Source organism: Pteropus medius, unplaced genomic scaffold (assembly GCF_902729225.1).
Source record: "Pteropus medius unplaced genomic scaffold, Ma_sr-lr_union100, whole genome shotgun sequence".
NCBI classification, from domain to species: domain Eukaryota; kingdom Metazoa; phylum Chordata; class Mammalia; order Chiroptera; family Pteropodidae; genus Pteropus; species Pteropus medius.
This window is the reverse complement of record NW_024354502.1, coordinates 2,089,384-2,117,288: the sequence shown is the minus strand read 5'-3', so window position 1 is coordinate 2,117,288 and position 27,905 is coordinate 2,089,384. Positions and strand designations below refer to the sequence as shown.

Here is a 27,905-nt window from a genome sequence, read left to right as displayed (position 1 = left end):
CAATTATACGCTACACGTGCAGGTTAATAACTCATGGTTGCCCCCGGTGAGATTCAAGCTCAGGGATCTGTTTGTAGAGGACCCCAGGCCCCTGAGGGGCCAAGCTGGTGTCCAGAAGGCTAAGAGCAAAATAGAAAAGATCTATAGGGTTTTTCACAATGATCACTGAACTGACGTGCAGTCCAAATCCATGCCAGCAATTGGCCCCCTTTCATATCAGACCCACACAATAATCTGTCAACTTTTACAGAAGCACGCAAAGTATTCTGACTCTATTTTCCAAACCCACTTACAACAAGTCCCACCTTACCTCCGAGCATCTTCTTCCTGGAAGCAGTCTACTCTGCTACCTTGATCATAGTTGCCCATTCAGAAAGATCAGATTCTTTTCATTATTAAGAATGGACTGCCTAGGTTTCTATACTCATTTAGTCTTCATTTCTCCCTTAGTGATTCAGCAACTCCATCATTTAACTATTACATCCTTGAAAGGTGAGTTAGGTGAGTAAGCGCATCTGGATTAAACAGGTAAGGAAACAGGTCAAGGGCTTTAAGGGATTTGTTAAAATTCACACAAAAGACACAGAGGACCTTGCTCATTCATCACTCTCTAAGGAGAATTACTCTCTGGTTTTGTACACTCGGTAAAAATCCGTGGCGGCAAATGGAAGCCAACAACTTTCTGTGTAATCAACATGTTCCTTCCTGGCTGTGTCTGTGTAACAAGGAGTGAAGTCAGAGGGTTTCTCTTTAACCGTCTCAAGGCCAATATCATGGAAACTACACAGATTCAGAAGCCAGCTGGCATCGGAGTCTCGGCTACAGCACAGCCCCACTTACCATTGCTCCTTCGCTGAGCCATGCCGCCTCTGCACGCAGCTCTCTCATTGACTACCGGGCAAGGAGAGTCCTATAATAGCAGAAAAGGAATGTTGTATTTTCCCTCTGATTTTTGCCTAAAATATACACTATATAGTTTATAGAACGTTTCAACAAACCCTCCAGGTCAGTGGCTCTTAATATTTTCAGAGGACGTGTCCAGTCACAGAAGTCTCCTGAAAGGTGTGAAAAACTTTATCAGAAAAAGAAGCCCCACAGAAGACAGATATAAACCTTGCATAAATATCAGAAGGTTCGTGGACAGTATCCATAGAACTTTGCAGAGACCAATGAACTCCACCCTGAGATGCCTGTTTCCTTGGAAGTAAAAGTAAGCCTTCTTCTCAGACACTCTCAGAACATCGGTAAGAACCAGAGGATCAATGAAAGCAAAGTGGTCCCTCTTCCTGGGAGTGCAGGAGGAGAGGAAACAGCATCACTCAGGTGAACGCTACCAAAAGATGCTGTATGGGAAATTCTCAACGAAGTACTCTCTCTATGCATTTTCTTGCAGCAGGAAGTAATGTTTACTAGTGCTAAGCATTTCGGGCAAGTTGGCTTAAAGTTCAGCTTGAATTCACGGCCGAGGTCCACATTAATACAGATTGTCATCATGCACATGGACCCAGTACCTTTGTCAGCTGATGAATTTTGACAAAACATTTTTTTAAAATGTTTAGCTAACTCCTTGAAAGAAAGCTGCTATGTGCCTTGTAGTCATGGCCCCAGATTCCAGCACCCTTTCCCTTCCTCCATCCAGGTAGCATAGAAGAGTGATGAGCACATGTTGGGGACACGGCAAACACAGGTTAAGGAGAGTCTCTGCCTGCAGCCTCTTTGTCAGATCAGGACCATACGTGGGTGCACTTACATCAAGGAGAGAGCCAGGGGGAGTCGGCCCACCATTCTTTCTATTAAATGCCATTTTAACTGATTTTACCAGTAAACAGATAGATTCTGGTGAGATGAGGGGCGGGAGTATGGAAATGAGATATGGAACTCAAATGGTGAGAAGAATGAAACAAAAAGATTCCAACTTTTACAGACTGAGAAAATTGACTTGAAAAAGAAAAAAACGATAAAAGAAGAAAAACATCGCAACTAACCTAGAGATGAACTGTTCAAGCCCCCAGCTCATGGCCCAGTGTCACCCCAGTTTTGGACATGGCGAGGTGGCTTTTAAACCTTCCTTCATAACAGTTACAGGTTGATTTAATAACAGAGGCCACCTTGCTACTTGCACAGCTTGCTCACCTACTCTTTCCTCAAGTGGGAAATAAACTCGCTCCAATAACGGAGGTAGAAAAAAAAAATTAAAAACACCCCAAAGGAAGTTACTCCTTCAATATCAATGCCACTGTCATCATATGATCTAGCTACCTTGCTGGATGCAAAAACACTGAGTGTGTGTGTACATACATACATATATGTGTGTATATATATGTGTGTATATATATATATATGTGTGTATATATATATATACAGTATATGTATATACACACAGAGTATGTTAGTTTATGCATGTACAGTGTGTGTAGTATGTGGATGTGGATAACCTCCCAACAAACACAGGAATTTTTAATTTCATGCATGAGCACGCTAAAGTTCACAAAGCCTAGATGATCACCCGGAGGACTCTCACTCAATAATCAACAGACCAGAATTATGTTCCTGATGTTATTGGCTCCCAAACCCCTCCTGGTTCCAACAATTTAACAAATTTTCACAGATTTTGGCTACTAAGTGCCAGGCACTAAGCTGAGTGTTAAGGATATCAAAATGAAAAGGCTTCTCTTCCAGGAAACCCACACTCTAGTAAAATAAACTACTGTGTAGTAACATATTTGCTTCAACCACTAAATAACCGTATAACCATTAGCTACTTTTGTTGTACTAAAGCAATGTCACTGATCTTTCATCCATTTCTTAGGGAGCTGTGCCAACCTCACTTATAACTCTTGCATCCGTTATCTCTTTTCCCCTCGGGCTGGCCTCCAGTCTACAGGAGAAATGTCTGCATCTGGTCTCTGCATCCCTTTCTGCTGGTTCCCTGTTTGCCTGTTTGTGGTTGCCTGGCTCTGTCTGTCTACCACCTGCCCTGCTCACCTGCCGGCATTCTAGGTCTTGGCTTTACCTGGTCCTACCGGTTAGTGTCTGGACCCAGTTTCTTAATGCCGTGAGCAGTGACTCAGTGTACTTTCAGAGAGAAAGAAAAGTTGAGTGACCGGGTCAGAAGCACTCCTTAGAATGCTGAGAGGGATGAGTCTGGCGCTGAGGGGTTGCCGGAGGAGAGAGTGGAATATATTCATAGAGTGTGGTCGTTATAGGCAAGGACTCTAGAGACTTACTTTTCTGTTTCCTCACTTGTCTTTCTAGCTATGTGACTTAAACCAAATAATTAATTATTCTCTGCCTTGGTTTTGGGAGGGTAATAATAGTAAACCCCTTGCGGGTGACTCAAAGTAATGATTGAATTATCAGAGCAAAATCACTATCATTATACAGTATTTTGACATCTAATTCAAGAAATCTTAGAGAGTCATGTGAATACCTAATGAAATGTGGGTCCCATGGTCTTCGTGCTGTTCAGTCGACTCATCCAGATCACCTCTCACATTTCTCTCCTGTGCCCTGGGAGGCTAATCTGGATGAACCGTCAATATGTTCCCTTGCCATTGGACTTCTGGTTGGCTTTGGCCATTTAGAAATACCAGCAGAAGAAAAAGGAAGGGAGGAGAGCGAGGTGGGGCATTCATTCTCAGAGCCGCCCCTGGAGCTGGCTGCTTCCTTCCTGGGGTCTCGCTCACATCAGGCAGCTTTCTTCACATAGGGTCCAGCACCTCTCTCTCTGTTCAACACACCACTCTCTCCCTCTTCCTTCAGACCTAGGAGTGACAGAGGATCCTTTCCCTTATAAGCCCTGGTACTGCATCTTCCATCAGGGTTTGCTTATGCCTGCTCACAACATCGAGGTCTCTTGATTAAACTCTTCTTGAATGTAACTAACCTGAAGGTGACGTCTTCTCTTGGGACTCTGACTGATACCGTCGGCTTCTCTTGGCCTCAGAGGCCACTTCCTCTGAGAGAATGCTGGGGTCCAGGTCTGAAGTTCTCTGTCTTCCGGCTTGAGTCTCTGTTTGTAGGATGATTGAGAATGAAGTACTCATCAAAATAAGTCATTCTAGGGAGGAACAGCTCCTGGAGGAATAAAGGGAGGGTTGCAAAGAGATTTTAGGCCCAGAAATGAGTGAACCCTAAGGAAAGAGCTGATAACTGGAAGTAGGAACTACCTACATCAATTTTCTTACCTCGCGAAACCACCATACCACCATTCTCCTTGTCTAGCACCCCCAGATTCTCCTCCCGGGACTTCCGAGAGCAGATCTGGGAACACCCTGGCTCTAGGGGCAGGGCTAGGATAACTAATGAAGAGCAGAACAGATGTTCACTTTCACTAGGAAGCAAGGAAAGAACATTAAAGAACAATAATGGTTTTAAACAAAGGAGGAATCCTTCCTCAACCAGGGCACATTTTAGATTCCCAATTTTAATGCAAAGACTTCCAGTTTCAGCTCAGAGATATAGAGCTGGAAAGAACATCGCTCCCATCCTTCCATCAAGAAAAAACATTAGACAAACTGCAAATTAACTTTTCTTGAACCTATCGAAGAACCGAGGCTGTAAGTTACGCTGAAATCTGGGAGAAATAGACATCTGCAGAGGAGACACAGGATCTAAGCATTGGCTTGTCATGTAAGCTGGTAAGAAGATTTAATTAAAACCATGTGATATGATGTATATATACACACACACGTATGTGATTATATGTGAAAAATACTGATATGTAGATATATACATATAGATATGTGCATGTATATAAATGCACTCACACATATACATGGTGTTCATACATTAATTTGAGTGAATTAAGGAGTGTAAATTATACCATGTTTAGTTCATTGCACAATGTGAAATTATTCTCATTTGGTCCTTTGTTACTTTTACTTTTATTTTACTTCTTACTTTTAAATATTTCAAACTTACGTAAAATTACAGAGTAAGACAAACATCTATGGAGCGCCTACTCCCCAGATTTAACCAATGTTGACATCTGCCACCTTCCATTGTCCACCCTTCCTCTGTTTAGATGATGCTGACCCCACTCCTTGGGCTCTGCAGACCTGCAGGAGCCCAGGACAATGCCCACCCCATCTCGTCTGTGCCCACCTCACCATGCCTGGTGAGCAAGCCATCCCCTTCCTCTTAAAACGGAACTTAAAATGGAATATTCCTTTTTGTTTCACTTGGAGCTGGTGAGTTTTTGTGCTTTTCGGATAAGAAAAAGGATCGGCTCTCAGCTTCAGCTTTGAAACAGAAATTGGCCTGTAACCAGACTAAAATAACATGTTCCCTGTAACTGGAAGAGCCTAATAATAAAAACTCTGGTTTTTGAAGGCCTGATATGTACCAACCCATTTAATGTACTGTAGTGTTTGTCTTTCCAGCCACACTGCAAGGTGCTTGGGGTGAGTCGTGGATTACAGACGGGAGACCAAGAACTGGAGAGGTTATCAGCTTACCCAGTTAGAGCGTATATATGGGTATCTGTCAGATGCCCAAATCTGCACTGTTTTTTTGTTTTTTTTTTTTTAATGATGAAGGTCCAGACTGCCTTTTATCTGACAGTATCCAGATTAATTACCGATGGGCTCTTTCCATAGGCATCGCTATATTCCAGACAACTGAGTTAGAGAGGTAAATAACCTTCACATTAGTGCTAAAAAGTGGAACTACCTCATTCAAATGGACGTTTCTTTATAGCAAGGCCTTTAATTCCTGGATGTGATTTTTTTAAACTAGGTAGAGAAAAGGTACAGCTGAACTTCCTTACCATCTGTCTTAGGTCAGTGCCATAGAAGCAGCATCTGAGACACTGATTTGGGTGAATGTGATTTATCGACTGGGAAGGGCTCTCAGGAGGCAGGATGGGCAGGGAAGCAGGCTAAGCAAGGATGTGGTCTCAGCAGGCTCTAGCCTCAGCCTGATGCACAGGGAGCTCTGGAGCATGAAATTCACCCACGGAGTTCCTGCCACTTTAAGGCGTGGAGCATGGCGCCTGTAGAATGTGAGAATTACCTTCTCACTCACAGCAGCTGGGGGATTTGTTCAGGGGCCACGTAAAAGGAATCTGGAAAGGGAGACAATGTCTCTACTCTACAGATTTAAAGGACTGATCGATGAGGACCTCAAGCAGCCATCTGCACTACCACAAAAAGAGACGGAATAATTAAAAGGTTTGAATTCAAACTTAAAAAAAACATGCTCCCTTTTAGATGACTGGACATACTGAACCAAGAGATTAAGTATAGGGAGGCAGGAAGGTTGGTCTTCAATGGTTAAACTCTTCCGCCACTTACAAAACCATCAAATTAAAGTGAAAGTGAGTTTTCTTGATAGCTGACTACCTGCAGAACCTTCTGCTGTTCTTTCTGATGGTGACTTCACCAAAGCCCCACTGCTGGCCTTGAGACTGCTGATTTCAAGGCACTTTAAACACAAAATTTAAGATTCCGTTTACTTTCTGCAGGAAACGACTGTTTGCTCCTTTTGAACTGGGCCAAAGGAAGCATTCAGAATATATTGCTGGAAGTAAATGGGATATTTTTTAGCTGTTTAAATTGCAATTCACTCCTGAAAACTCCATTTTATCAAAACTCCTGGTTAATACTATTTTCCAGGCTCAGGTATTTCCCCCAAATATTCATGCGAGAGATTCAGGGGCGCAGAGGAAAACTGTTTCAGAGACAAAGTGCCTAAAAGAGGCCTCAGGCACTGACAGACTCATTGCTGTGAAAACAACAAACCTCAGCAATGAATAACCTATAACGTGGCAGACAGGTGTGTGGTAGGGCCTAGGGGGCTCTACTTAAGGTCAGGGGAATTAAACTGCCTCTCACGAGTGTGCTTGTGAGCAAGTAATATCATCTCTCTGAGCCATTGGTTCATATTTCTAAAGCGGGTTTAGGAAGACCCTCCCTGCCTATCTGTCTTAGAGGGCTATTGTGAAGGTTCTATTAGATTAATTCCAATGAAAGTGCTACATGAAATAGTACTACAGAAATGAAATATAGCTGGAAATAATGTCCCTTGTAGCCAAATGCTTGAAAACCCCACAATTAAGCCTATGGTAGGCAGAATTCTAAGATAGTGTCAAAATCTTACCCCCTAGTATATCCATCCTATATAATCCCCTCTCCCTGAATATGAACAGTTCCTGTGGATGTGATAGGGTAGTTACTCACATCATTAGAATATGTCGAGAATCCTCCTGCTGGTTTTAAAGAAGAAAGTTTCCAGGTCGTAGTTAGGACCTAAAGGTGGCCTCTAGGGGCTGAGATGGCCATCAGCCAGCAAAAAAACAGAGACCTCAGTCCTACGGCCATAATTTAAATTCTGCCAACCTCCTGGATGAGTGTGAAAGAAGGCCTGGGCCCCAGGAGAAAACACAGTCCAAGCAACAGGCTAATTTCAGCCTGAGCAGACAATCCAGTTACTCGGTGCCAGGATGTCTGGCCTAACAGTTATAATGTCATACGTGGCTGTTGTTTTAGCTGCTAAGTCTACGGTGATTTTGTTACATAGCTATAGAAAATGAATACACAATACTGTCCTGAAATGGTCAATTGAGGACCTCTGACACTCACCTCTTCACAAAAAGCCACGAGAACACTGGTCAGTGAAAACTGACCAGATTAACTTTTTCAGAACTCCGAAAGATCACCAAAGGCTTGCAACAATATAAGCAGCAGTTATTCAGGAAAATGGTCGCATCCCAACAAGGACAGCGAGCCCTGTGGCATTTTAACCTGACTTTTGAGCATCACCCTGTTCCCAGTCATTCAGTAGTACTGAGAGCCAACAGCCTCACAACTACCGTAGTTGTGAAAATCAGCAGCTTAGTAGCTACCGAAGGAAGAAAATGGGTTTAGAGTTCCCCAGAAGCTCCACTCCCAGAGAACTGTCACTCTTTGACCCATCTGGCAGTTCTCAAAAAGCTCCACTTTCAAGGATTTTTTTGTATCTGATCTAATCAGAACGTATGCTTTGTTGAAGAGTCCTACCCACAGAGTATTTGTCAAATACCATCAGTGGCAACTGCTTAATATCACAGCTGCCTAAAGAAGTGTTAACAGCTGGAGCTAACAAAAGACTAACCAACATTTTTAAAAAAGAAAAACTGGGTAATGAGGTGTCCATAGGGTTCTTTGAAAAGCTCCAACATATTCCTGGGACTCTAGAAGCCCATGTGCATTTTCAAGACTGTGCGTATTCCCAGGAAACACCTGAGAAAGTCCTACTCTCTTACCTCTGGTTACCTTTAGTATCTGCATGAGCAGGAAGTTAAAAGTAAGATGGAGTTATAGACTGCCTGCCAGAGCACTGAAAACGTAATTCAGCGCACACACACACACACACACACACACACCTTTAAAAGCTGAGATAGTATTAGTTCAATAATTTTTTAGGACATGGTTCCATAGGGTAGCGGTTAGCACGTCTGCTTTACACGCAGAAGGTCCTGAGTTTGCGCCCCAGTGGAGCCACAGTCCATGGTCTACAGCCATGCCACCCTGAACGAGCCTGATGTCTGATCTCGGAAACTAAGCAAGGTCAGGGCTGGTTAGTACTTGGATGGGAGACCACCTAGGAAGACCAGGTGCTGTAGGCATAAATAATAATAAATAATAATAAAAAAGAATTTTTAAAAAAAATCCCTGTCTAGTCATTAGCTAACTACCAAGCTAACTGGATAGAGACTTCAGTGGTCACACATGACAAAGAATATGGATTTCACTGAATTGGTCCAAGAAGTCACTAAACAAACAGCAACCATAACAGCAAAGCCAGGAGAAGAAAAAGACTCTGGTTTCCAGAGTCAACACGCTGTATTATTTAAAGTGTCCAAGAGCAATAGCAAAAAATACAAGACATGCAAAAAAGTAGGAAAGTATGGCCCATACAAAGGGAAAAATTTAATTTATAGCAATTGTCCCTGAGAAAGGCCAGACATTGGACTTATTAGGATCAAAGACTCGATCTAGTTATCATAAATATATTCAAAGAACTAAAAGAAACCATGTCTAAAGAATTAAAGGAAAGTATAAAAAAAAGTGTGACCAAATAGAGATATTCGATAAAAAGACACACATTATTTTTTAAAAAATTATTTAAAAAAAAAGTTCTAGAGTTGGAAAGTACAACGGAAATGGAAAATTAACTAGAGGGGCCCAACTGTAGTTTTCAGCAGCAGAAAATTAGTAAAATGAAAGACAAGTCAGTTGAGATTACTCAATATAAAGAACAAAAAAAATAATAGAAGTAAATAAGTAGAACCCCAGAGACACCATTTGAAGGTTCGCATTATCCTGGTACCAAAACCAGAGAAAGATATCCTAATGAAAGAAAACTACAGATCAATATCCTACATGAATATAAATGAAAATTTTCATTGGCTACTTTCATGCTATGATAGCAGAGTAGTTGCAACAAAAACTGACCCTATCACCTGCAAATCCTAAAAGATTTACTATCTGAATCTTCTCATAAAAACTTTCTTTATCCCTGCTCTAGGGTACATAGTCACTTGTGAGCCATTTCAAAATAAAACAAACAGAATGACAAACTCACGTTTCTTTCTGAGTGCCTACTATGCCCTCAAACTCTACTAGCCAAGAAGCAGTAGAGCATATAGTCACTTGCTTAGTCCCTGAGTCATGTGACCTTGGACAAGTTATGTTATCTCGCAGTGTCGTCATCTCTAAAATGGGAATAATAACAATATCGGCTTCATCGGGCTGCTCTGGAGATAGAATGAGGTGATATGTATTGTGATAAGTTGAGTTTTTTCCTTCAGGAAAGATAGGCTGAAGTCCTAGCCCTTGGTATCTCAGTATGGGAAATCATTTGGAAATAGGGTCACTGTAGATGTAATTAGTTAAAATAAGGTCATACTGGAATACGGTAGGCCCTCCCTCCAACATGACTGGTATCTTTATAAGAATATGACTACGTGAAGGCACAGACACACAGGGAGAATGCCATGTGACAACAGAGGCAGAGATCAGAGTTATGCTACCACAAACCAAGGAATGCCTAGGGCTACTGGAAACTAAAAAGAAGCAACAAATGACCACCCCCCAGCAGCTTTTAACAGAGTTTGGCCCTATCAGCACCTTGATTTTGGACTTCTGGCCTCCAAAACTGTGAAAGAATAAATGTCCACTGTTTGAACCCACCTAGTTTGTGGTATTTTGCTATGGTAACCTTAGGAAACTCACATACATGTGAAGTTCTTAGAACACTGCCTGGCACGCGATGACACTATAATTCATGTTAGAAATTATCCTAGATGTTTTTACCTTCTTGTTTCTAACGATCTTTAAAATAATTGTAGAAGGTAGATGTATGAGTCTGCTTGAGCTGCCATAACAAAATACCATAGACTGGGTGGCTGAAACAACAGAAATATATTTCTCACAGTTCTGGATGCTAGAAGTCCAAGGTCAGGACACCAGTACAGTCGGGCTCCGGTGAGGACTCTTCCTGGTCACCTTCTTCCTGTGCTCACACGGTGGAGAAAGAGAGAGACAGGAAGCAAGCTCTCTGGTCTTCTTATAATGATGCCTCTCATCCCGTGGCCGGAGCTCTGCCTGCATGACTTCATCTAAACCTGATCTCCTCCCCAACGCCCCACCTCCAAGCGCCATCACACTGGAAGTTAGAGCTTCAACATAGGAATTCAGGAGAACACAATTCAGCCATAGGAATAGGCATTATTAACTCTGTTAATAGATGTGAAAATGGAGTCTCAGTGAGATTGATACACAAGAAAAAATATGAAAAGGTAAAGATATTTTAAAAAGAAGTTTCCCGTAGATGCATGAATTCCTTGTGGGCATTTTCACCACAGCCATATATGTTCCACAGCAACGGTGGTGTTACAGATACTGGGATCAGACTGGCTGAGTTCAAGTCCACCTTCTGCCACTTGCTAACTCATGGCCAGGTTACTGAACTGCTTGGACTCTCAAGATCCTTGCCTGCAAAATGGAAGATTCCTAACTTCGTGGAGTGGTTGTGAGTATTAAATGATGAAATACATGTAAAAAGAGTCCCAGAGTGTCTGGCATAAAGTAGGCATTAAATAAAAGTTAGAACTTCAAAGGTAAGTATATAAAACATTGGATTCAGCTGCGATTGTGAGAACAGATTTGGACAACTTCAATATCTAACGATAAGTTAAATCGACTATGATTCATTCATATTAAGAGATATCATATAAGCATAAAACAGTAAGATAAGATGTTTCTTGACTTCCTGGGTTCTCTTACTGTCCCTATCTACTGTGTGACTTTAGGCAAGTGACTTAACCTCTCTGGGCTTCAGTTTCTCCATCTGAAAAATGAAAATAAAAGCAGTACCTATTTCACAGAGTTGTCCTAAGGGTTAAATTACATATACTCCATACAAGATGCTTAGAATATTCCCAGGCACAGAGTAAGCACATGATAAATATCATCCATTATTATATTATGATTCCATTTATATGAAAGGAAGGAAGGCCAATTGCTAATTTCCAAAGAGATATAAAAATATGCTACTAATTTTTATTTCTGGAAGGCAAACCAATCTCCAGATTTTGAGCTGTTTCTTGTCATTCCCTCTCTCTCATATGAGGAAGGATAGACCTGATGGTGGCTTACACTTCCTTCTACTGCCAGCCAGGGGTGCTGTGCAACCAGGACACAAGCGTGCAGCAGCTAAAAGATTTTCATTTGGGTTGGGAAATAGCCAGGCCCTTGACCCCAGGGCCCATCAGGGTAAGGGCTAACTCTTGGCCTGCTGGGGGCTGCTGGGAGCCTCTGGGATGCTGATTCACAGTGACTCAGGTTTCCTTAGGGTCCTGGAGTCCACATTAGTAAAAATTTTGACTCCCAGGTCCAGACGTTGAGCTCAAGGCTTTGCACCCATTGCATCTGATTCGAAATAACTCTTCGAGGTCCTTATTTTCTAAATAATAAAACAAAGGTAATTTATTGCATGACTTGCCCAGTAGGACACAGTTTATAAGTGGAGTCTCCAGCTCCCAAGGCCATGCTCCTTTCATTGTCTTTGCTTTCATTGGCTCGCATTCCCTCTAAAAGTATTCATATGCTCTGCTTCGACAAGTTATTTTCAAAAAGTTTGTTTTACCATCTTTGTGGTTCTGACTCATCTCAACTGGTTGAGCAGCTTCAGGAGAAGAGCAGTTTCCAACTCTGTGAATAATTAATGAGTTGGCCTAAAATCTCTGGCCTAAAATTGACCACTGAACTTGCGGATTTGTCCTGAACAAAAAGACAAGGAAAATGTCCCTATCGTGGCACTTTCCAGCGCCCTGAGAGGTAGGGGAGCAAGAAGACTCATTCTCACTCTCCTTGCTCTGAGAGATACAGTCCCCAGACCAAGATCACAGGGGTTGAACCAGGCTTGGAGACTGGGACAGTACTCTAGAGAGACTGGACATGGTTTAGAAATTAAAAAGTCTAAGGTTTAAGTCATTATCATCTATGTGACCTTGGGCAAAGTTAGTCATTCCCTCCCTCGTTTCCTTCATCATTCTTAATGAGGGTGATAGTATTTATAGGCACTAAGCTAATATTCTGCAGTGATATTAACACAAGGATATTTCAGTAGTCATCAACCAATCAAAATACTTCGCACAGAGCTGCAACGAAGTGTTAAAGGCCCCAGCTCTGCAGGCAAGTAGCTGTTAGTTGCCTGGTGGGGCTACCTATGGGGGTCCCAAGGCAGTGGGGATACAATAGTGGTAAGGGGTGGGTTTCAGGGAAGCAGCTATTTGTCAACTGATATGAAAATGTTTCAATATTTCAAGAACTGGTATGGCTGTATGAATGACTATAGGATGAACATGGGTCCTTTGCAATGTGAGTTTGCATTTCTAGGAGAATTTACCCTGTGCTTGGTACTATATCGAAAGTTTTTGTCTCTCATCATTCCATGTACTCTTTATAGACATTCCAGAAGGTGTTACTTCAGGCCCATTTTTTCAGATGATGAAACTGCCTCTCTAAAAGTTACAATGGCTATCGAGTGGCAGAACAGTGATTCAAATTCAAGCTGACCAGTGGCAGAGCCAGACTTGTACCGACGCTGGGAGAGGAAAGGAAATTCTGGGCAATAATGCAAAACTGACATTGAGAACATAGGTCGGTAAGGATGAACGAGAGCTGGGCTCTAGAACAAGCAAACGAGGGATAAAAAAAGCTGCTAGACATGCAGTGTCCTTGGGTAAAAATGACATTAAAAACATTTATCCCGCTTGCACTTTTCAAATAGAATAAAATGTTAACAAAAGATGAATCTGCGTTAAGGATAGATAGAGGTTCTTTTGCACTGTGCTTATTCATGCAACTTTGAAACGATGCCCAAATAAAAAGTTAAAGTAAAAATCAAAGCTCCTTGCACACTGGGCTCTTACTTCCCTTATCTCTCCGTCATCTCTCAGTTGAATTGTTCAGCTTCTTGCCTGCATCAACTCATTTTTCAGAGTGACAGGGCCACCGAAGAAGATCTAAGTCTAATGTTTCACCTCTTCAACTTTCAGCAGTGCTGCAGAAATCTGGAGCGAAGCCTTTGCAATTGTGTGATTGGAGAAATGCTTGCAAACGAGAATGAGCAGAACTGCTCTAAGTAAAGGCAGTGTAGCAGGAAGAGCAGATGACTTCGGGTTGAATCTTGTTTGGTCTGTTTCACGGCTCAGCGATCTTGGGTGAGTCATAACTTCATCTGTAAAATGAGACTCATAGTGACAACCTCCTGGGTTATGTTGGGGATTAAATAACTAACATTTGTAAGGTTCCAACCATGGTATCTGGCATGTAGCATGTGCTCAATAAACTCTGTATTTCTCCTTCTCTGAGGCTCGATTTCCACACTGTTCAAATGTGATCATCTGTGAATCATGCTTTGGAAATGCATCACATTACTCATGAGTGTTATTGCTAGAGATGACCGAGTTGGCCTGAATGTCCTTTGGCCTCTAACTACATCTCACAGTTAAATTTCTCATTCTGTCTTTATTATTTCCAAGATCCTTCTGACTCTTTAATCCAATTTATCAAATAAGTACACAACAGTTGAAGCATTCTTTATACTTCTGAACACAATCATACCTCCCTAGCGTGACTAACTCTGAGTTATGGATGCATCAAACACGTGGTTAACACTGCATTTTCAAAGCAAACCCTAAGGATGTGATAGGCTTTAAAATGAAAAGTTTGTCCAAAGTGATGCTGTAAATTGGTGACGACACTCTGTGTGTTTACTGTCCTTCCCAGTGAATCCTCAATTTCGACTCAGAAAACATATTCACAGGTATGGGAATGAAGGTGCAGACATCTTTGGGGTACCATCATTCTGCCTACCACATCATCTTACTACATGGCATCATAGTACAGTTAGGAATTGTTTGTAAAGTTTTAGTTTCAAATGTATATGTATGTATACATACACACACATGCACACACAGGCATATATGTGAGCATTTAGTTGTGAGACACAGTGCATTTCTTATTGCAGGTCAATAGTCAGAAAGTCTGAAAAATACTATTCCAGAGCAAGAAGGAAAATCCTCGGTATGTTTAGGAAAATAAATATAGGCCTGTGAGGCTGGAATATACCTTGTAAGGATTCGGAATGATAAGAAGCAAAGTCGTCAACAGAGGCAGAGGCCCAACTGTACAGCGAGCCATGGTAAGAAACTTTGACTCCATTCTAAGCACTATTGGAAGCCACTTAAGGGTATAAACCAGCACGTTTCACACTCTGATGTACATTTTTAAAAGAAGAATAATTTTGAATACCTTGTACCACTATTTTCTATTATTTGTGTAAGTTCATAGATTGGACTCTAGAATTCACCAGGCTGATCCAACAACCAAGTACTATGGAGAGAATTATAATGTTTGTAATATAATAAAACTGTAAACCACTGACTTAAATTCTTGGTGATACCAATGAGGTATCAGGAAGCAAAATAAATAAATAAATAAAAAGCATAGGAAGTCAAACAGCAATGTCCTACCTTTTACCTATGAGGAAGCAAATATTTTCAAACACTCGAGAATGTTATCAGCATTACTGTAAATTGGCACAATCTTTTACAGAGAGCCATATGGTCATTCCTATCAAAATTTAAATTTTGCAGAATCTTAAATCCAAAAATTTCACTACAATGATTGTATCCTTCAGAAATGTTCACATGTTTGCCAAGAACAGGTATAGCAAGATGTCTGTGGTCTCATTTATACTTAGGAAAAATTGGATATAGTTTAAATGGGCATCAATGAGAGAATGCATAAATAAGAAACAGAAGCTTTTTACTATGAAATGCTAAATGATGTTTAAAAGAATGTTCTAGATACTTTTTGTACTAACGTAAAAGAAAGTCTTGATTTATTGATAAGTAAAAAAGGAATGTGGGTAGTATAATCTAATTTAAAAACTGAGAAAACATATGTACATAACATATCAGAATGTTCATAGAAAAGTCTGGAAGGAACACACAACACACCTAACGCCGATAACCCTCGTTAGAGGTGGAAAAGGTGAGAGAAGGCAATGGAGGGTGTCCTTTACTTTCACTTTACACACTTTTATGTGAAGCACATGTTATTTTTGAAATGTAAAAAATAAAGTAATAAAATGACATTAATAAAAATATTCAGAGCCTTAAAGGGCAGAAAGAGGCATTACGCAGGGAGGTAATAAAACAATTCTAGCTTTACGATGATATCAGTGCCTGAGTTTCATCTCTTAGATCGTCAGGTTGAGGACAAGTCAAAGAGTCATAGGAAAAGATGTACCTGACTTGATGGTGGTAGTGTGTGTGTGCAGGTGTGTGTGTGTGACATATATTTATGCTTTTCTCCCAAACACCTGGGGCCAGATAGTGTTAACCATTACAAAACCAAACGTTGCACCATCTGTGACCATCTTAACTCCGGTTAAGTTTGTTTGGTTTAACCTGCTCCAGTCTGAAATTCGTCTGTGAGATTCTGGTCTTGAGTCGTGGGCATTGGGCAAAACTGAAAAACAGAAGATGGTACTGACAGCAGCCAAGGGCTGAGCATATCATCATGTGCCAGGACTACTTCTGGGTGATTTGTGAATATTACCGCTAACTCTATAACCCCACGAGGTAGGTGACATATTATCCCTACTTCAGAAATGAATACACTGTGGCCTCCCATGCCAGGTGAAATCATCTGCCCAGGTGGCATAGAAATGGAGGGAGGGGGGTGCTGGGTGACAGCCCCAGCCTGACTCTAGTGCTGGCAGGCCAACGTTTTCCACAAATGCCTCTCAGCTCCCTCAAAACACAGAGCAGCCTCAGTCTTCATCACATGGGAGCCGGATGATGAGGCTCAAGATAATGCTTTTACTGCCATAAAACTGATATCCTCTCAGAGCTGTCGATAATGTACCCTAGTTGGCTGAAGTCTATAACAGCACCATGAAAAAGAAAGGAATTACTAAGCAATTTATAAGATTTGTTCTCATGTATCCCTGTACCTCCGTCATACCAAGACCAATGTGCATTTTACTCCTAAAATAAAAGGTTGATGAGAGAGGAGCGAGATTACATCAGAATCTTTCTTGATAAGACCTCCCCTACCTGCTTAACTCTCCCAGGAAGCACGTCCTGGACCCTTCCCCACCCGCACCACCAGTGGCCCGCCATAATGTCTGCTGCCTGCTTGTTCTCTACCCTCACATTTTTATCACAAGGTATTGCATTTATTGTCTGCCTGCCTGCCTGCCTTCCTCGGAGAAGGAGCCTGGAGCACAAAGATGACATGGTCGTCTTCTTATAGCCCCTGTGGGTAGTAGCACCTCGCCTGCTAGACCTCAATAAATGCTTAAAGAAGGAATGAACACAGTTCTAGCCAGGCACGTCATTTACAATGCTGAAGAAAGCAAAAGGGCCCTGCAGGGAAGTGTCGCTTAAAGCTTGATAAAAGTAGCTGAAAATAGTTCTTAGTTTGGGGCAGGAAAGCAATGAAGAAAGAGAACATGTCTTGAGCAAAGCTACTCTGTATGATACTATGATGGTGGTTACATTTGTCCAAACCATAGAACGTACAATGCGAAGAGTGAAACCCAAAGTAACCGATGGTTGACAGCGCTGTGTCAGTGATGGTTCATCCACTGTACCCAGTGTACCACACTAAGAGCCATGTCGATGGTGGGGAAGGCCGTGTGGTTGGGAGAGGGGGCATTTGGGTACTCTTGGTGCTTTCCACTCAATTTTATCATGAACCTAAAACTCATGCTCTAAAAAATAAAATCTACTATTTTTAAGAATTACTAACAGTAGATGCTGGCACAAAGAACTGCCACCATTTGATGCTTTATGACTTTCTAAACAACCTTGCTCTTTCTGAAATATAAAAAGAAATATTAGAATAAATCATGCACGTCCACTGAGATAATAGGAGAATTCTCTCCATGGTCTATTGGCCCATCTATTGGTCTAGAGTAGAGCCACATAGCAAAGAAAAATGTACTCTGATGTGGAAAAAAAATCAGAGTTCGAAAATTAAAAACAAACAAAAAAATTCTACTTTTCCAAAATAAAGGAGATACAGATTAATTGACTCCTATCATCTTTCTCCTCATCCATGACCCAGATTTGGTTTGTAATATTAAAGACCATAAGAAAATTTACCAGTACAAAAAGAACAAAATTATGTATAGTCCCTACTTTTCACAATAAAAGCACTCCCTAAAATTCAGTCATCTTATTATTATTACCATTATTAACTTTTTCACATTTACATATTACATGCATGAGGTTTAAAATTATGGCCAAGGAATTAGTATTTAGCAGTATTAATTAATTATAATGAAGCAGAGCAACTAGCAAATTCTATAACCATCTCAAAAGATAAAGCTGCACATGGAATCTGGTGAGAGACTCCTGTTGGAGTTGGGTGCTCCACACACAGAAACACAGATCCAGGGTCCTAGTATGGTAAAGGGACTTGCTCAAGGTCATACACCATATTCGTAGCAGAGCCATTTGTGGCAGAGCCAACAAGGCCACCAGGCCATAACCTAAGTGCACCATGATGCATTAGATTGACTTTATCTCATGTAAGCCGATGAACAGCCCCAGGGAGTGGGCACCTCTAGTGGCCCATCTTCTTAGATAAGTCACAGTAGCTTAAAGAAATTACGAACCTGCCCAAGGCCAAGTTATGGAGCTATGATTCAAAGCATGCCTGAGTGACCTGACCTTGGCCTGAAGGGGGAAATGGAGTCACAAAAGGGAGACGAGAAGAGAGGCAGTCTGAGCAGGGACTGGCACCGTGCTCAGCCACAAGGAGGGTGCGGGTAATTATGGGATGGCGAACATTCACCCCAGCTTGTCATTGTTACCCCTGAAAAGGATGTGAAATCCCTCCTGCCTGAGAGTTGCCTCTCTTCCTCTTTCTGCCTCTTCTTGCCGCCCTGAGTCACTACCTAATCCATTTATTTGTTATTTATTCCTGGGTGATTTCGGGGTAGGCTGCTGTGCCCATTTCTGTTACCCAGGTCTCACGGCCTCGAGAGATGCTGCAAGGAGGCATGCTATTCAGATACTGCTGCTGCGTGCTAGACGTTGGTGCAGAGTAAGGTATTCTCCACAGGTGAGGAGGAGGGAGGGGCAAAGGGGTACCAGTGGTCAGGTGATGCTTTGGTGGATGAACCGCAGTCTGGAGCTTTGGAGACCAGCATTCCTGTTCCAGGCCAGAGCTGTCATTTATCAGCTGTGTGACCACGGACAAATCACCTCATTTCCCTAAACCTGTTTCAACTATAAAATGAAAATATTAGCATCTGTCCAGATGGCTGTTGTGATGACAAAAATAGGGCCGTGCAGGCAAGGTGACCTCATCATTTAATATTATGAGTGCGATATCCCTTCTTATGTCAGCTTTCCAGTACCTGGTACCTTCAAAGTTCTCAGGAAATATTCGTTGAATTAATGAGCAAACATAATAAAATGTATAAACAAGTTAAACTATTCCTCTACTAGAGATTCAAGCTCAAGAAACATTTCAAACACTACAGCAATGGCTAAACAGCTGATGTGTTAACTAGAGTTCTTTCTTATCTTACCAGTTTCTTGTATCTAGCTAAGACATTTTCCAAGACTAAAGAGAAGAGTACCTCTCTCTTCCAGACAGTAACTTTATTTATTTTGAATAAGGCTTTTGAACACATACAATAGCCCAGATTGTCTCTAGTTAATCCTAACACCTACCGATCTGGGCTTTATATGCACCGTTTCATTTTGTTTTTACAATAACCATTTGAAGGAGACACTATTTTAATAGTCCTATTATATAGTATGTATTCATTAGTTATATTATTTTACAAATACAACTGAAGTGCAGAGTTAGGTGAGTTGACTGATGTCATAAACTGCACTGTACAGAGAAGAAATAAAGTTTCTAGGCAAGTACATAACTACTCCCAAGGTCACCAACTCAATAGTAGGCCAAGGCCAGAGTAGAGAAACCCAGGTAGTCTGACTGTCAAATCTTAACCACTAATCCATTCTGTATGCCTAGATCAGACCCTCTCTCGATCTCTGAAATTATAAATCCTTGAAGTTATGAATTTAAAAAGAATGCACTGAATAATCCAACCTTGGCAGTTAATTACATCGTTGTATACAAGTTTCTCAAAGAAAGTAGCAGAGACCTCATCTTATGAGTCATTTATGGCCATCCTCCATGAGGCATGAGAGACTGTATTGCAACAGCGGCTTGTGTTGGCCAACTGAACAAAATAAATTCTTCCTCAATCACGATTCCACAGCTATGGCGAACAGGCTGCAAAACTTCTGTTTCATCTCTGCTCCCACGCGGCCTGGCCTGTACCACTTCTCTCACTCACATCAGGCAAGGGCCCGAATTCACCCTCTACTTCATCACTCGCCTGGCAATTTAAGTCATCAGTAGCATTAGCAGTAGCACCTCTAGTTCTGGGAGAGGGAAGGACAGTCACTCATCTGCTCTCCCTGTTCAATCCAACCTAAAAACCATTGCTGTTTCTCCCTCTGCAAACCACAATCATGAGATCACCTTGAGAAAATGAGGGCTTTCTAGTCTAGCAAACCCTGACCCCGAATTCATTTGCTCACTCAAACTCTGAGTGAGGGTCTCTCTGCCTGATCCTGCCTTAAGTGTCGGAGATACACACATGGCTTAGATAATGTGTGGTGGACGGAGACCTCAAGGAGACGTGACTGCTACTGGAGCATGAAGCAAGGGCATTCTGAAAGCACTCAACGTTTGTTCATTCATTCACTCCCCAACCTTCACCCTGAACTAATGCAATCAGTGACCGCTCTGAAGCATCTGGCTTTCTCCTGTAAGTTCAGCACAAAGGGTACTTCCTCAGAGAATCCTTCTCTGAGTCAGATAGAGAGACATCCTCCCCCATACACCTTGTATATATCCTTCATTACACCTATCACAACTGTAATTAAATATCTTCTAGTGAATTTCTTTTCCGTAAGCAATTAGCTATCTGCCTTACCTATTAGATGTAAGTTACGTGAGGTCAGAAACTATGGATCTAGTTTATTAGGTTAGGCACTGGGAATTTAGAAGCCTCCTAGTTAAGTGCCTCGTGAATATTAGTTATATTAGTTACATCTATTCTCCATCAGCATCTGCACCTTCAGGTTTTCATCTGATTTCTCCAACGGGAGTACTCCAATTAAACCTGCACACATCTGCTGTTATTTGAATCCCTGTCAACCATCAGCATTTACAGGGCCACCTTTTATTATTATCTGTCCTCTATTAGGGATAAAATTAATTTCTCCTTAGAAACAAGCTCAAGGACTGTCTCTGAAAGCTTTTGTTTTTTAACTTCTGTTATGTTCTAGTACCTAGGTTAGGGCTCAGCATCCTTTACCCCTCCATAAATAACTTAGTACTTCTTGGGATTGCAAATGCAGACATTAACTGTTCTTGCATTTACTCTGCAGATAAAATTGCTGTATTTGTTCAATCAGCAGTTTTTCCCGTAAATTCAGTAAAAGCCTTTCTGCACATATTTTGGGCCTGTTCATTTTGGAGCTCCTTTTAAACACTTCCAAACATGTCATTTCCCTACATGAAGCGAGCTTGGTCCACTTAGGAGAAATGGGAACAGCAGCCCACACCCCAATCACCCAGGAATAAATACACGCTCTGGATTAGGCTTCTCTCCCTGTACTTCTTGTGCAATGAGAATCATGATAAATTCTAGGGGAAAATGATCTCACTGCTGCTTGAGCTCTCCATAACCTTCAGCATTCAACTTTCTTCCTTTTTAAAATTCTCAGAGGATTCCGCTGATAAAACTCAGGCTTTTGAACTTCACAGGAGTGTGGTAGCAACTTCAGGTGCTCGCCTAAGAAGTGCTGGTGGCCTCCCACACATACCAGTCCTAGATGCCACCTCTGTTCCTTTACCAATTGCTGGGACCTGCATCCCTTTTCATGGCAACGGCGCCCCATGATCACACTTACCCGGCTTTTGTATTTAAATTAGTTGCTGAGCCCATTCCCCTTGTCTGAGATTCTGAGTCCATCTAAAACGCAACGTGGGTTACTGATTTTAATCCCAAAACTCCACAGTGCAGATTCCAACTATGAGTGTGGTTTCCAGCAAAGTTTGCAATAATTCTGAAAATCGACGTGTATTGAAAATTTATGTTCACGAGACATTTTTCATGAACACGGATAGCCTAGATGCAATGGGTGATTCTCACACGGTAAGCACAGGGAAAGCTTTCAGCCACTAATTCATCAAAATGTTTACTGAGCAATAAAAAGATACACACTAATATTCTCAGAAAAACTGCAGGTAGGCTGAATAGCTTGGATTTGGACCAAAAAGGGCAGAAAAAAGTTATTCACGTGGTAAAAATATACCTAAGTTCAATTAACTCTAATAGATAGTTTATGGGAAACCTTCATAGCATCTTTCAAAAGGACTTGACAGATTTTAATAAGACAGTGAAGAGGAAATGGTTTAAAAGATGTCATCGATCTTTTATTTAACTAAGTAAGCACAGCCCTTCATTTTGAAGGAAATGATACAATTCCAAATCAGTACCTCCTTCTCAAGAAGGGGTATGAGAACATAACATTGATTTAACATACAATCTTCAACAAAAAATAAAGTTTACACAATTCACTGGGAAATAACATACATGTGGAGTTTGTTAGTTAATGTGATTCTCCATGGGTTTCAAGTATTAATAGCTAAAAACAAAACAACATAATGAAACGTTGAATAACTAGTCCAGTTTATAGTTACCCTGATTTAAAAAAAAAATTAATAAAATATAACTTTCCAAACAAATCCATCTAATGACCATGATCACACTAGATGTTATTCTAATTTATAAAAATGGTTAATCACATAATATCAGGAGTCTTCAACACAGTGGATTCCATTTTAAGAAAAAAAAGATAGAAAACATGTAGTTAATTTTCTTCACTCTCCATAGCATATGTTGTATAAAATTAAAGTTTTGCTTCCAAAAATATGTTTCCATGTGGTTGTGGTGTTGTCTAGCAGTGCTATTTGGGCCAGAAGCACCAAAGACATGAGAAATTTAACCACTGAAGTGTCATTTTTCATAAAAACTAAAAATTTCCTTAAAGGTCTGGAGTAAAGTCTTCTGTTAGGCATTTTAGTGCTATAAAGTTATTTTAAATTAAATGTGGAACGAGAACTACAAAAAGTTGAGTTCTTTCGATACAAAAAATTGTAGCTGAAGTTGTGGGCTCCTCTGCCATACATAAGCAGTCTCAATAAAATAGTTACTCAAGTAAGAAAATAGAATTTGTCTGATTACATTTAGCATACGTTCCAGTCGGGTATCCTGCTTATCCCTGCCAGAGCTTCTGAAGAACTTTGAAATCGATATTTCTTTCCTTCAAACAGCAACCATAATTCACAGTACAAAATAGTTCTAAAGTCTTAATCTTAAGGAGAAATAAAAATTATTAAATGTGTGTGTGTGTGTGTATATATATATATATATTTTTTTTTTTAAGTGCCAGGTGTAGCCATTACCTGGCATTAAAACTCAGTTATCCACAACACTGCCATCTTGAGGAAGGAGCAAAGAGTTGATCTGATTCTCCTTTCTTGGCACCTTCACGGGTTGGTTGTTGCTTTACCTGAAGCTTTAGAACCCGAAGAAAGCTTCCAATGGAATCTCTGTTCCCAAGTATATATTTCACATCTCTGGCGCCCTGTAAAAATACTTGCTTTACATGGGAAGGCAGCGTCTGAAGTTGACCTATTTCCTCTTCTAGTTCATTTTCAAGCCCTGTTATCAAAAACCTCTTCTTTAGAGGCAGGATGCTGCTGTTGGCGTAGACCTTTACAGGAGTTCTTCCTTCATGCTGAGACTTCTTCTCAAAAAACAGTTCATTTGCAACAACAGGTAGTCACTGCTATACCTCAGTATGACCAATGACATTCACTTTCCATTCGAGGGCAAAAGAGGGAGACAGAGATGGGGGAGCGGAAGGGCTGGCCAAGCCGCCCAGAGCTGCTGGACGGTACTGCGCTGTTCTTCCTCCTTCCTGCTGTCTGCACACTGGTCATTACTTTCAATTTTCACTACCGTGTTAAGCATAAAAGAAATTCAAATCCATTAGATGTAACAGGCTCTCTTCAACATGGCTTTACCCGTGTTTATCCTGCTCAGCTTTTCCATGAGCGAGAGAATACAAAGACAAAGCGGGGAGATTTGCGAAACCAGATCTACATTTCCAACAGGAGACCGATGTCGAAGTCACAGACTGGGGCCGAGCGTGGTTTATCTTTAACAAAGTGATAGGACCTCTTTGGTGATTCCTATAAAAACAGGAAACACAGCTAATGCCCTGTAATTAAATGTCATGTTGAAGTGCTATGAAGGTTTTTCAAAATTATGGCCTCGATTTCCAAGTTTGAAAAAAAGTATACGAAGAAATCCTTCAAGTCTACGGCCATGCCACCCTGAACACGCCCGATCTCATCTGATCTTGGAAGCTAAGCAGGGTTGGGCCTAGTTAGTATTTGGATGGGAGACCACCTAGGAAGACCAGGTGCTGTAGGCTTTTTAAAAAAAGAAAGAAAGAAAAATCCTTCAAGTCTTGTTGCCTTGATTTAGAGATCTTCAGGCCGGGTCTAATGGATGACCATGGCTGTAGAGCACTCAAGTATGAAGCTACTCCCACTGTAAGAATTAGGTCACAAAATGATTTGTTCAGTGTAATCTCTCATGACTCCCAAGAGAAAGAAAAACTTTACTCAACTTTTGAGACAGTATTAGGTAATGCCAGTGTGCAGCATTCTGAAATTGAGGGTGTGAATCATTAAAGAGCTCACAGGAATACAAGAGACAGGTTGTAAAAACTCTTAAAGCCTCATAGTAAAACAAACAGCTCGGCAACAGATCCAGACAGTATTGGCCAGCCTGCTGCCAACAGATCCCACGATCATAACCTGTGCTTTAGAACTGTCACCAGATTCGGCACTGACTACACCAGGTGGCATTTGTGATTACTTTTACCTCCCTTAATTGAAAAAGCATTCCGAAGGGACTCCTGCACTGTAACAGGACTTTGCATCTTGAATTACGTGTGCATCGAGTGTGGCTACCAAAATAAATACTTATCATTGAAATATGCTTCAAGCCTAAGATTTTACCAGTAGCAGAACAAAAGTGAAAGGGATGGGCCAGTGAAGGAAAATTAAAATTCACAGGACCACTACCAAAGCCTTATATTTTTAAAAGGTTATACCTTCACTGTTCAGGAATGGGGTTCAGTGGAGAGTAGGAGTAATTCACTAATTCCTGCCAAGTCAACCCTGTTTGGCTGCTTCTGTAGTGGATACTCTATAAGGTGGCACCAGCCAACCCTATGTGTGACCTGTGGATGAACACAGCCAAGCAGGTTTGATCAGATCAGAGACACAAAGGGCTATTCTCTTCTTTGATGACAAATAACACGGCGCTAAGTGCCTACAATAGCAGGCAAGAAACAAAGGCGGCCAAACAGAACCATAACTAATCCTTCCCCTAGCTGGCCCATGACAATGATTACTTGCAACCTGGAAAGTGAGGGTGGAGGAGAAAGCAGGAGACTCCGCTAGAAGGCAGCTCCAGAAGATGAATTACTTGGGGATGGGGAGTGGGGAGGTAGTAAAGTCTTTGTTTTGTAGCCCAAGTTTACTTATTTGCTACACTTCACAGGTGGCTGTTTGGTTTTGGTCTGCTGCTCCCAGATCTGGTCCTACTTTCTTCAGCTTTGCACCCAGGAATTCCATAAATCATCCCAGCCTCCCGAATCCCACACACAGCTCCACAAGGGTAGCAGACAAACGGCCCTCTGGCCTTAGTATAGGGCATCCTCCAAGCCTAGGGTAGGAGAGAAGACGGGAGGGGGCAATGGCAGGCACTGGTACTCTGAACTTTTCTGCACCCCCGCGTGCGTACAAAGAGTCGATTTTGGACCCAGGTCGAACAGAGATTAACCGTCAGGCACGTCCACAGTTTGCCCCACCTCAGAAAGGAAGACGTATCTAGAGGGCAAACAGGAAGTGCCCCCAGCCAAAATGCTCCTACCTGCTCCCTCTTCCTCCTCAGTCCAAGATAACAAGACCAAGCTACAGCTGGCTGTGCCTTTCACGAACCCTCCATTTTCCAACTGGCCCAGGAGCCCAGAAGGAGCCCAGAGGGTGGTGGAGGAGGGAGGGAGAGGAGAGAAGGAGCAGCGCCTGCTGCAAACAGCTCCCTCTCACAGCTCTTCCTCCAGCTCGCCGGTCACTGCACCACCACCTCTCGGTCCTCCTCTTCCTGGCCGGGCGCAGGGGGGCGCTCGGGAGGCGGCGTAGTCCTCGCGGCGTCGCTGTCGCCCTCTTCCGGCTCGGCGGGGTGCAGGTGCATGGCGAGCTCCTGCAGCACGGCCGCGCGCCCTATCTGGTCGTTGCGCCGTTTCTCCATGATCAGATCCTCCAGGCTCTGGAACTCGAGCGTGTGGCTGCGCTGCGCAGAGAGCTGGATCTGCAGCCGGTAGGGCTGCTTGCCGATGCGCAGCTCCCCGCCGATCTTGAACTCGCGCTTGCCATAGCGGCACCAGGCGGCGAAGCTCTCAGAGTTGCGCCAGCTCAGCTCTCGCTCCTTGGCGCCCACGTGCGCTAGCGCGTTGCGAACCACCGTGCTGGGACTCAGTGGCTTGTAGCGGTACAGATCGTTCACCACGCGGCCGCGCCGGCCCTGGCTCGCGTCCGTCAGGAAGCTATTGCTCACCTCCAGCCGGTGCAAGTGCACCACCTGGAAGTTGCCCACGTATACCGCCCAGTGCGGGTACTGCGCCTGCGACACGAACTCCACCAGGTCTCCAGGCTTGCACTTGTTGAGCAGGTTCTCGGGCGTGTAGGTGCTCAGCGCCGCGGAGCCGGACGCGAAGCTTTTCTGGTAGATGCACTCGTCGCGGTAGAACACGGAGCACTCCACCTCGTGCAGCCGCGGGTCATAGGGCTGCGGCGGGGGAAGCTGCGGCCCGTCCCCGCGGTCCGGCAAGCCACCGCCATCGGGCCCCTGGGGTGGCGGTTGCGGCTCCACGTCCTCGTCGTCATTGGAGAATATGTAGGAGACCCCGATGCGAGGCCCGTCGTCCCGGTCCACGCCCGTCGGGTCGGCGGTGGGAACTTCCTTATAACTTAGGTGGGTCAGTTTCTCCACCTGGTTGCCCATCACGCTGCTGCTCACACACGTTCACGCCGCCGAAAGGAGAGAAAGCGAAACCACCACTAGGGTCATTGGCACAGGTCCCCGGACAGGGGCTGAGACCACCTGTTGGGAGAGGAAGGCAAGGAAGCCATATAGGAGCCCTTCCGTGTAAAGGACGATTTGTTAAGAAGGGGAAGAAAGGTTCGGGTCGAGCACCTGGTGCCATTCTACGGGAGTCTCGGATGTAGTGAGCCTTTCCTCATTTCTCCACCACTAGGGTCACGGTCACAGGAGGCCGGGCAATTCCAGCTCTCCCCCGCCCCCAGCCCTTCACCTCTCTCGGGCAAAAGCCCATTGCATCAGCGGCTCCTACCGCTTCCGCCAGCGCCCTACCTGCCAAGCCCAGGCAGGAGGGGATAAGGAAGAGAAACTTTGTTCCAGTCCCCCCTTTCTTAACACCCCTTTCACCCAGGACCCTAAGTTAGCCCCTGAGACGACACCTCCCTCCCCCACAAGCCTCCTTCCCCGGGGAAACCAGCGAGGATCGCGTAGTACAGTCCGGGGAGGTGAGCCACCCTACCTGGCTCACCTGCGGCGCTTTTTCCTCCCGCCTTGCCCGTCCCTCCCCCGCGCGCCAGCCTTCTAGCTCGGGTTACCTGCGCAAACTCACCCGCCGAGAGGTGGAGGCCCTGGAGAGCGGGGAGGGGCTCCCCGCCGCACCCTGAGACTTCTAGGGCGACTTTGCAGGTGTGGACCTCGCAGTACCTCCTCTCCTGGCGCGGGCAGCAGCGAGACTGGACAGGGGGGAGCGACGCATGTCTTGTTCCCGCGGCTACGTAGCGCCTCAAGACTCGAAGGTAGGGGGGGCAATGCCTGTTCACCCCGCACCTCCTGCCTCCTGCTGGGGCTGCTGCGCCCCCTCAACTGGCTCTTGGGGGAGGTAGGACGCGAGAAGGAGGAGAAGGAAGAAGCCTGGCTGCTGGACAGCCGCAGCTCCCGCTCGGGCCCGGCGAGCAACAAGCGCGGGAGCGGGAGGAACGGGATTGTAGATCCGGCTCCAGGCTCCCCGGGAGGGAGCGCAGCCCCTGGCATTTAAAGAGACAGGCGCTCGCTCCCGGAGCCTGAGTCTTTCCCAAACGGCGCGGAGCCTCTGGGATCCCCGCCCCCGCCCCGCC

General features: G+C 43.4%; 1 long non-coding RNA gene, 1 other non-coding gene and 1 pseudogene across 3 annotated transcripts; 2 read left to right on the top strand and 1 right to left on the bottom strand.

The window, feature by feature from the left end:
- Nucleotides 1-860: 860 nt before the first annotated feature.
- LOC120595711 (uncharacterized) lies at nt 861-27,809 on the bottom strand. 2 transcript variants are annotated; one of them, XR_005651004.1, is made up of 5 exons: nt 27,401-27,809; nt 25,624-26,853; nt 7,149-7,153; nt 3,887-4,077; nt 861-910 (listed from the first exon to the last, which is right to left on the bottom strand). It is a non-coding gene; the product is annotated as an uncharacterized LOC120595711 (long non-coding RNA). The 2 variants fall into 2 exon arrangements; XR_005651005.1 differs by lacking the exons at nt 861-910; nt 3,887-4,077; nt 7,149-7,153 and adding an exon at nt 22,019-23,867.
- LOC120595903 (uncharacterized) lies at nt 8,493-8,608 on the top strand (annotated as a pseudogene).
- On the top strand, nt 23,994-24,112 carry LOC120595939 (5S ribosomal RNA). The gene has a single exon (XR_005651036.1). It is a non-coding gene; the product is annotated as a 5S ribosomal RNA (ribosomal RNA).
- Nucleotides 27,810-27,905: the final 96 nt, after the last annotated feature.